This window comes from Triticum aestivum, chromosome 4B (genome assembly GCF_018294505.1).
Source record: "Triticum aestivum cultivar Chinese Spring chromosome 4B, IWGSC CS RefSeq v2.1, whole genome shotgun sequence".
Classification (NCBI taxonomy): Eukaryota; Viridiplantae; Streptophyta; class Magnoliopsida; order Poales; family Poaceae; genus Triticum; species Triticum aestivum.
Window position 1 is genome coordinate 61458311 of NC_057804.1, and position 9609 is coordinate 61467919.

The window sequence follows — 9609 nt, forward strand, 5'->3', positions numbered from 1 at the left end:
ACGAGGGAGCGGGGACGCGGCGGCGAGCGGTGGCGGAGCGGGCGCGGGCCACGGGGGCAGGGGACGGGCCGCGCGGGCAGGCATGACGGGTGGCGTCGGTGCACCACGTGGCGGCTCCAGATTGGCCGGGAGCGGCGGCGGGATCTGTCCGGCTCGGGCCGAACGTGTCCGGCGGCGCGGAGGGAATTTTTTTAGGGTTTCGGGACCCGGATTTGGATAGGGGAGGTGTTTTTATAGGTAGAGGGAGCTAGGAGAGTCCAAATGAGGAGCGGTTTTCGCCCACACGATCGTGATCGAACGACCAAGATCATGGAGGGGAGTTTGCTGGGTTTTGGGCCACTTTGGAAGGGTGTTGGGCTGCACAGAAAAGAAGGGGTTTCGGGCTACGCGGTTAACCGTTGGAGTATCAAACGGACTCCAAATGACATGAAACTTGACAGGCAGTCTACCGGTGGTATACCAAGGCCGCTTGGCAAACCTCTGGCCATTCCGAGAAAGTTTAACGCCCACTCACAACAGGAGACAAAAGGAGGACGTCGGAGGACATCGGAGCGCCGGATTGCAAAACGGACAACGGGGAAAATGCTCGGATGCAAGAAATGAACACGTATGCAAAACGAGATGCACATGATGACATGATAAAAAGCAACACACAAGCACATGACATGGCAACGACGACAAATAACTGGCAGACACCCGGCGCATCGAATCCGGGGCGTTACAGCCGACTTCGCCGATCGAGGACGAGTGGCTGGACACCGCCTCGGGGGCTACGATCTCTACGGCGATTGAGCCAAACACCATCCCTGTCCTTTGCAAAGCCCGTGACTCCGAGGTGCCGGACTCCTCTCCGGACTCCGAACCTCCCGCGCCTCTGCCAATCAAATCCGATTGGGTGCCAGTTATGGAGTTCACTACCGCGGACATCTTTCAGCACTCACCCTTTGGCGACATCCTGAATTTACTAAAGTCACTCTCTTTATTAGGAGAGCCCTGGCCGGACTATGGCCAGGAAGGTTGGGATGCGGACGATGAAGAAATTCAACGCCCACCCACCACCCACTTCATAGCCACCGTCAAAAGTTTAAACGACGTGCTTAATTTTGATTCCGAAGACATCGACGGTATGGACGACGATGTAGGAGATAACCACGAACCAGCACCTACAGGGTACTGGACAGCCACCCCATCTCACGATGTATACATGGTGGTTACACCTAAAGGAAGTGACAACGAGGAACAATGGGATGCTACGAAGGACAAATCCCTTGAAAAGCAATCAAGACGGCGACAAAAGCGCCACACAAAGTCCCGCCTCGACAAAGACGGCGGCCATACAGACCCAACCATAGAGCAGGTCGAACCGGTGGTCGACGAACACGTCATTGAACAATCATCCGAACATGACAACTTGGATAAACAACCCGCCCCCGGCGAAGATAACAGTCTGGACGATCTCACACCAGACAAGTTGTTGGAGCAGAAGAACCTCCACAAAAGGCTTGTCGCCACTGCGCGTAGCCTGAAAAAGCAGAAGCGGAAGCTGAAAACAGCGGAAGATGCACTCAGAATCAGATGGAGCAAAGTACTCAACACCGCAGACAAATACGGCGACAGTCGCCAAACAAAGAGCTACCCGAAGCGCAAACTACTGCCCGAATTCGATGAGGAGGTCTTAGAGCCCCCACAATCAAAGAACAAAGAGGCCGCCTGGTCGGATGAACGACCACATGGCAAGCATAGAGCGGCAAGCGGCACCGCACACAAACCGGCACACAATCCGCATAAGGATTCACATCAAAAGGATGGCCCAGTTCGGTCCATCTACGGGCCAAGAAAGCAAGCTCTGCAAAGCAATGCAACACGCCAAATATCCGGACATCACGACACACCCAAATATAGGGGAGCCGCACACCCCCTATGTTTCACCGATGAGGTGCTGGATCATGAATTCCTAGCGGGATTTAAACCCGTAAACATAGAGGCATACGACGGAACAACAGACCCAGGAGTCTGGATAGAGGATTACATCCTCCACATACACATGGCTAGAGGAGATGATCTCCACGCCATAAAATACTTACCCCTCAAGCTCAAAGGGCCAGCACAACACTGGCTTAAAAGCCTCCCTGACAATACCATTGGAAGTTGGGAAGAGCTCGAGGACGCTTTTCAGGCAAATTTTCCAGGGACTTATGTCCGCCCTCCGGATGCAGACGATTTAAGTCACATAACTGAATAACCCGGAGAGTCAGCCCGCAAATTCTGGAAGAGGTTCCTCACCAAAAAGAACCAAATAGTCGACTGTCCGGACACCGAAGCCTTAGCAGCTTTCAAACACAACGTCCGAGACGAATGGCTCGCCAGGCACCTTGGCCAGGAAAAGCCATGAACAATGGCTGCATTAATAAGCCTCATGACCCGCTTTTGCGCGGGAGAGGACAGTTGGCTGGCAAGATGTAGTACCAGCAACCCAAGTACATCCGAAGTCAGAGATGGAAACGGGAAACCACGAAGCAGCAAGGACCAGCGCCGGACAAGGGGAAACAGTCCGAAGAGCATGGCAGTCAACGCCGGATTCAAAAGCTCTCGGCAGAATCATAAAAAACTGCCCCTCAAGGATAACAGCCACGAGCTATCCAAATTAAACAAAATCTTGGGCAAAATATGCCAAATCCACAGTACCACCGGGAAGCCTGCAAACCATACCCACAGAGATTGTTGGGTCTTCAAACAGTCCGACAAACTCAATGCCGAACACAAGGGGCTCGACACACCAAGCGAAGATGAAGACGAACCCCACAAGCAGAGCACCGGAAAACAAAAGAATTTCCCACAAGAAGTCAAAACAGTAAACTCACTTCAAGTGACAAAAGGGGAAATCAGAACGACGCCCATAGAAATATGCGCCGCACGGCCTATCCCAGCGGAGTCCCGACATTGGTTGTCAAAACCAATCACCTTTGACCATCAGGATTACTCCAGACATATCCGGAACGCAGGATGGACTGCCCTGATATTAGGTCCTATAATCGACGGACTCCAATTCACAGATGTCCTAATGGACGGCGGTAGTGATCTAAACCTGCTATATCAGGACACAATCCGCAAAATGGGGATAGACCCAACCAAAATTCGCCACAGCAATACCTCCTTCAAGGGGGTAATGCCAGGCCTATATGCCCATTGCACGGGCTCCTTACTGTTAGAAGTTGTGTTCGGCTCATCCGACAACTTCCCCCGCGAAAAGTTAACCTTCCATATCGCCCCATTCAAAAGTAGTTATCAAGCACTATTGGGACGTGAAGCTTTCGCCTGCTTTAACGCAATGCCGCATTATGCATCTCTTACACTTAAAATGCCCGGTCCACGCGACATCATCTCATTAAAGGGAAATATCAAGTGTTACTCGAGCACGGAAGAACGTGAGACTGCTTGGACAGTCACACACTAATCCGGCTCCGCTAAACCAAGCACCCGAACAGGTCATTCGGACCCCGGACACGGCTAGACAAGTCTGGCGTGAACATATGAAGACCTACTAGCTGCACACCCCCGTACAAGGGGCTGCATGCATGTACAACAAAAGACAATAAAGCTCAATTTTATTCGCTTTTCGAATCATACTCTTTCTATTTAATATAAAGTACATTTTTTGCACGATCTTTCTTCAACTAAGTTCTTCTCCTTTACAGATGAACACCGTGCTACACCCATCCAGGATACGGCACAACGGAGACACAGGCGCAGACGTGTAGTAGGGACCCGTTGCAAGGATTCTTTTCAAATTAAGACCCTGCGTAAACCTTTTTACTGTCTCTTGTTGATACACATCCCCCGGTTTCTCGCTATAACCGAGGAGGAGGCTGACATTTTGGCATTGGCCGCGTCAGAGTTTTTTGCACGTACCTGGACACCAGGGGCTTAGGGCATTGTTCTGCCCGTTTTCATAAAGACCGAATACCTTAGGGAGTGTTCAGCGTCTCGAGTTAGGCCTTATATGCATCAGCTCCGAATCATGTCTTTGGTCAAATGTTGGGTTTGCCCGGCTCCTATGTTTTGCTGCCTTACGTTCCGTTCTATCGGCTAACCCGGCACCAGGAGAACTACTGTGATTGTGCCCCGGTTCAGCCAGGCGAGCACCTCAGTAGAGAAAGCCGAAAACTGATTGTCATGATATAGCGTGAGACTGGTCAACCACTCGATGACCCACCGGAATGTTTAGAATTCCTCCGCATTAACGAAGGACCGTTTCCCGGTCAGGCACATACGCGCCCCGAATTCGGGAGAGCGCGGTGCCCGTAGGGGCTATATAGTAGCCCCACCATCGAACTCCTATGGCTAAGTGAAAGTGATAAAGCATTATAGTCCGGTTGCCTAGTTTGCTACGCTATCACCTCCTTTACAGGACCAAGACGTTGGATTAAGTGTGAAAATGCACCTTTTGCAAACACCCCCGCACTATCTGCGTGGGGGCTGAAGCCAAGGACTGCCATCTTTCAGGTTATATACACATATACATTAATGGCCGCACAGGAGGTAGTTTAATACTTGAACGCACAAGTATAAAAAGCCCTTATATTATATTGAAACATTGTTTCACAAATCATACATGTCATTTGAACATAATATCCTTCGAGCACTGCGTCTCTATTAAACGAGCGCCCTGCAGGACTTCCTCAAAATAGTGCTTGGCAGGTACTCGGCTTCTATCCGAATCTTGGGATGCAACATCAGTGGCCTTCATCTCTGCCCAGTATGTCTTGACACAGGCGAGAGCCATCCGCGCACCCTCTATGCATGCTGACCACTTCATTGCACTAATATGCGGCACCGCACCAAGGAACTGCTGCACCAAGCCAAAGTAACTCTTTGGCTCGGGCCTCTTCGGCCACAAATGAGTCACGACAGACTTCATGGCAAGTCCAGACAACCTATTCAGCTCAGCCCATTCGGCCAAACGATCGGTCAATGGAAGCGGACACTCTGGACTATGGAATTGCGACCAAAAAAGCTCTTCCATTTCGTGATCCTTTTGACCTCGGAAGTGTTCGGCCGCGTCCGTGGCACTCGCCGCCAAATCCAGATAAGCATCCTCCGCACCCCACAGCTGACCCAACTGAGCATGCTTGGGATCCGTGAATTTTCTTCATAGCAGAAAAGGCTTTCCAGCCGCAATATCTTCGGCCTGACATAGCTCCTCTTTCATAGCTCTCATTGCAGAGCGAGCATCCTTGGCCTCAGCAACGGCCTTTTTCAGGTCCTCCTATTCCGCTCGACTTTCTTTTTCAAGAAGCTCGCAACGGTCGGTCGCATTCTTCAACTTTACGGCCATCTCGGCCATTTCTTCCTTGCTTCGGCCGTGAGCAGCCTGTTCGGCTTTCAGATCTTCGGTCGCTTTTAAGGCAGCCACATCACTTTTTCGGGCTTGCTCCTTGGCTAGGGCGAGTTCCGCCCGAAGGTTCTCCACCGCAGCGGCACCATCTGTGTCAAGCATACAAGTTGTAAGACACAGACATTAAGCTACCTTACCGGGTGTCCGCAGAGAAGGTGCATACCTTGTGACTCGTCAAGCCGTTTATTGCCAAGCGCGATGTCAGAATCCGCCACGTCAAGCTGCCGCTTTAGTTCGGCAAATTCATCAGTTCGGCTTGCCACCGAACGCTTCTCCACCTACATAGGAAGAGCGCATATTATACCTGAGATTATGATCCTTGGCGCGCTGTCATTTTTGACAATGCACCGAGTCTCAGGGGCTACTATCTATACAGGGCGCATTCTATATGCCAAACTGTCAGAAGGTACATCATTTTGTGTACCTCGAAACCCGTCAGTAAACTTATGACGGCTTCATGCAATCCGCTTTCAGCGGATGAAATCCTTTCAATCACCGTACCCATTAGCGCATGGTGATCTTCCGAGATAGACGCTCACCCGAGAAGATCTTTCAGCTCCTCCGACCGTACACCAGTCGGTGCCGGACTCATCCGAGGGCCTTTTTTGAAGGCCGGACGCGGAAGGCTTCGAGGGGACATACGACTGCCTTTGAGCGGCACCAGATCCGTAGAAACCCTCTGTAACGACACCTCAGGGTCGTCTGCCTCGCATGACGGTACTGCAGGCGGAGGAGTTTCACTCTCCATCATCTCTGGATCAAGATCCCCTGAAGACGAGCTCTGCTGAGAAGGGATGAGGTCCGAACTACAAGGAAAAATGTCAGTTATCTTCAGGAATAAAACAGGGATGCCTCTCATTTTAAGAAGACGCCCCTCTTTACTTACGGCTCGCTGGAGGGCTGATGTCCTTGGGGAAATAGTGCGGCCGGGGCAACTCCCGGCGCAGGACCCTCTGGCGAGGATTTCTTTCCCTGCTTCAAGGCCTTGGTCTCCGGACCTTCAGAAGCGGTCCTCTTCTCCCCTTGGAGGGAGGGATTCTCGGTCCCTCCCTTCTTGATAAACTCCTTCGCGGAGGTAGTCGCTCCCTTGTTCCCCCTTCGCCTTCTTCAAAAGGCGCAGCCTCTAGCATCCTGGTTAACACAGGATCCGGCGTGGTCTCAGGGAGGGGGGCCGGACACCGGATCAGTTTTGCTTTCGCTATCCACTCCTGTTCAAAGGACAGCTCTTTTAAAGGCAAGTTTATGAAAGATACACGGATAGCATGTCCGGGTACAGGACTACTTACTTGAGTATCCAGGAGATTGCAGCTTAGACCTGCGTCCTCGGTCAATTCCGGACACATTGCTCGTGATCCAAAGAACATTTGGTACATCTCCACGGGCGTTACACCCATAAAATGTTGGAGAGCTCGTGGTCCCTCCGGATTGAACTCCCACAGGCGGAGGGGGCGACGTTTGCAGGGCAGGGTGCGGCGAATCAGCATGATCTGCGCTACTACGACCAGATTGATCTCCCTCTCTAAGTGGTCTCGGATACGGCCCTGTAACAAAGGCATGTCCTTGGAGGGCCCCCAGTCGAGCCCTTTGTTGACCCATGACGCCAGCCGCGGTGGAGGACCCGAGCGGAAGGAAGGTGGCGCCACCCATTTGGTGCCCCTGGGAGCGGTGATATAAAACCACTCTTGTTGCCATAATCCGTGTTCCTCTTGAAAAGAGCCCTCAGGCCATGGAGCGTCAACATTCTTGCTTATAACAGCCCCTCCGCACTCTGCCTACTGCCCCCTGATAATCTTCGGTTCCACTTTGAAGGTTTTGAGCCACAACCCAAAGTGAGGGGTAATGCGGAGGAAGGCTTCACATACGACAATAAACAATGAGATGTGGAGGATGGACTCCGGATCCAAGTCATGAAATTCCAGCCCATAATAAAACATGAGCCCCCTCACGAAGGGGTCCATCGGGAAGCCTAACCCCCGAAGGAAGTGAGGCAGGAACACCATGCTCTCACCAGGCTTGGGAGCGGGAATAACCTGCCCTTGGGCAGGCAGCCTGTGCGAAATTTCGCCGGTTAGATACCGGGCGTCTCTCAGCTTTAGCACGTCTTCTTCCGTGACGGAGGAAGGCATCCACCGGCCTTGCAGGTCGGAGCCGGACATCCTTGGAGGTCCGAAGCGCCTGAATCTAGAGCTTTGGGTGTTGGAACTTGAGGCGAGGGGCGGATTCGATTGAGATTGAAAGAAAGGAGCGGGCCTTGGTCTCGTTATAAAGAGGTTGAATACCAAGAGCCCTCCCCATGACCGTTCGGGACCCGCCTTCGATAGAGGAGGTGCGCCAATGGGCACGACTGGGTTACCCACACCCGTATTAATGATAATCCCGGAATAAGGGGACACGATCTCTACTTTGACAAGACGTGCCAAGGAAACCGCCTCGCTAAACGTGCTGAGGTGGGACAGTAAAAACGATTCCAATAAAGGTTTGTCCGTGGTGTGATGTCACGCCACAGAATACATTAGCAGATTGAATTTGTGTAAAGATTCTTCTCTCTACGGTGGTATGTGGAACTTATTTTGCAGAGCCGGACACTATCCTTGTGTTCAAAATCTTCTATGAAGTATTCGGAGGAGGAACCCGCCTTGCAATGCCGAAGACAATATGCGCACCGGACTCGTCGTCATTGAAGCCTGGTTCAGGGGCTACTGAGGGAGTCCTGGATTAGGGGGTGTCCGGATAGCCGAACTATCACCGTTGGCCGGACTCCTAGACTATGAAGATACAAGATTGAAGACTTCATCCCGTGTCCGGATGAGACTTTCCTTGGCGTGGAAGAAAAGCTTGGCGATACGGATATGTAGATCTCCTACCATTGTAACCGACTCTGTGTAACCCTAACCCTCTCCGGTGTCTATATAAACCAGAGGGTTTTAGTCCGTAGGACGAACAACAATCATACCATAGGCTAGCTTCTAGGGTTTAGCCTCCTTGATCTTGTGGTAGATCTACTCTTGTACTACCCATATCATCAATATTAATCAAGCAGGAGTAGGGTTTCACCTCCATCGAGAGGGCCCGAACCTGGGTAAAAACATTGTGTCCCTTGTCTCCTGTTACCATCCGCCTAGACGCACAGTTCGGGACCCCCTACCCGAGATCCGCGGGTTTTGACACCGACAAAGGCCCATATACTCCCCGACGAATTCCCGTAACTCTCCGGTACTCCGAAAAATACCCGAATCACACGGAACCTTTCCGAAGTCCGAATATAGTCGTCCAATATATCGATCGTTACGTCTAGACCATTTTGAGACTCCTCATCATGTCCCCGATCTCATCCGGGACTCCGAACTCCTTCGGTACATCAAAACTCACAAACTCATAATATAACTGTCATCGAAACCTTAAGCATGCGGACCCTACGGGTTCGAGAACTATGTAGACATGACCGAGACACATTTCCGGTCAATAACCAATAGCGGAACCTGGATGCTCATATTGGCTCCTACATATTCTACAAAGATTTTTATCGGTCAAACCGCATAAGAACATACGTTGTTCCTTTTGTCATTGGTATGTTACTTGCCCGAGATTCGATCGTCGGTATCTCAATACCGAGTTCAATCTCGTTACCAGCAAGTCTCTTTACTCGTTACGTAATGCATCATTCCGTAACTAACTCATTAGCTACATTGCTTGCAAGGCTTATAGTGATGTGCATTACCGAGAGGGCCCAAAGATACCTCTCTGGCAATCGGAGTGACAAAACCTAATCTCGAAATACGCCAACTCAACATGTACCTTTGGAGACACCTGTAGAGCTCCTTTATAGTCACCCAGTTACGTTGTGACGTTTGGTAGCACACAAAGTGTTCCTCCAGTAAACGGGAGTTGCATAATCTCATAGTTGTATGAACTTTGTATAAGTCATGAAGAAAGCAATAGCAACATACTAAACGATCAAGTGCTAAGCTAATGGAATGGGTCAAGTCAATCACATCATTCTTCTAATGATGTGATCCCATTAATCAAATGACAACACATGTCTATGGTTAGGAAACACAACCATCTTTGATTGATGAGCTAGTCAAGTAGAGGCATACTAGTGACGTTAAGTTTGTCTATGTATTCACACATGTATTATGTTTCCGGTTTAATACAATTCTAGCATGAATAATAAACATTTATCATGATATAAGGAAATAAATAATAACTCTATT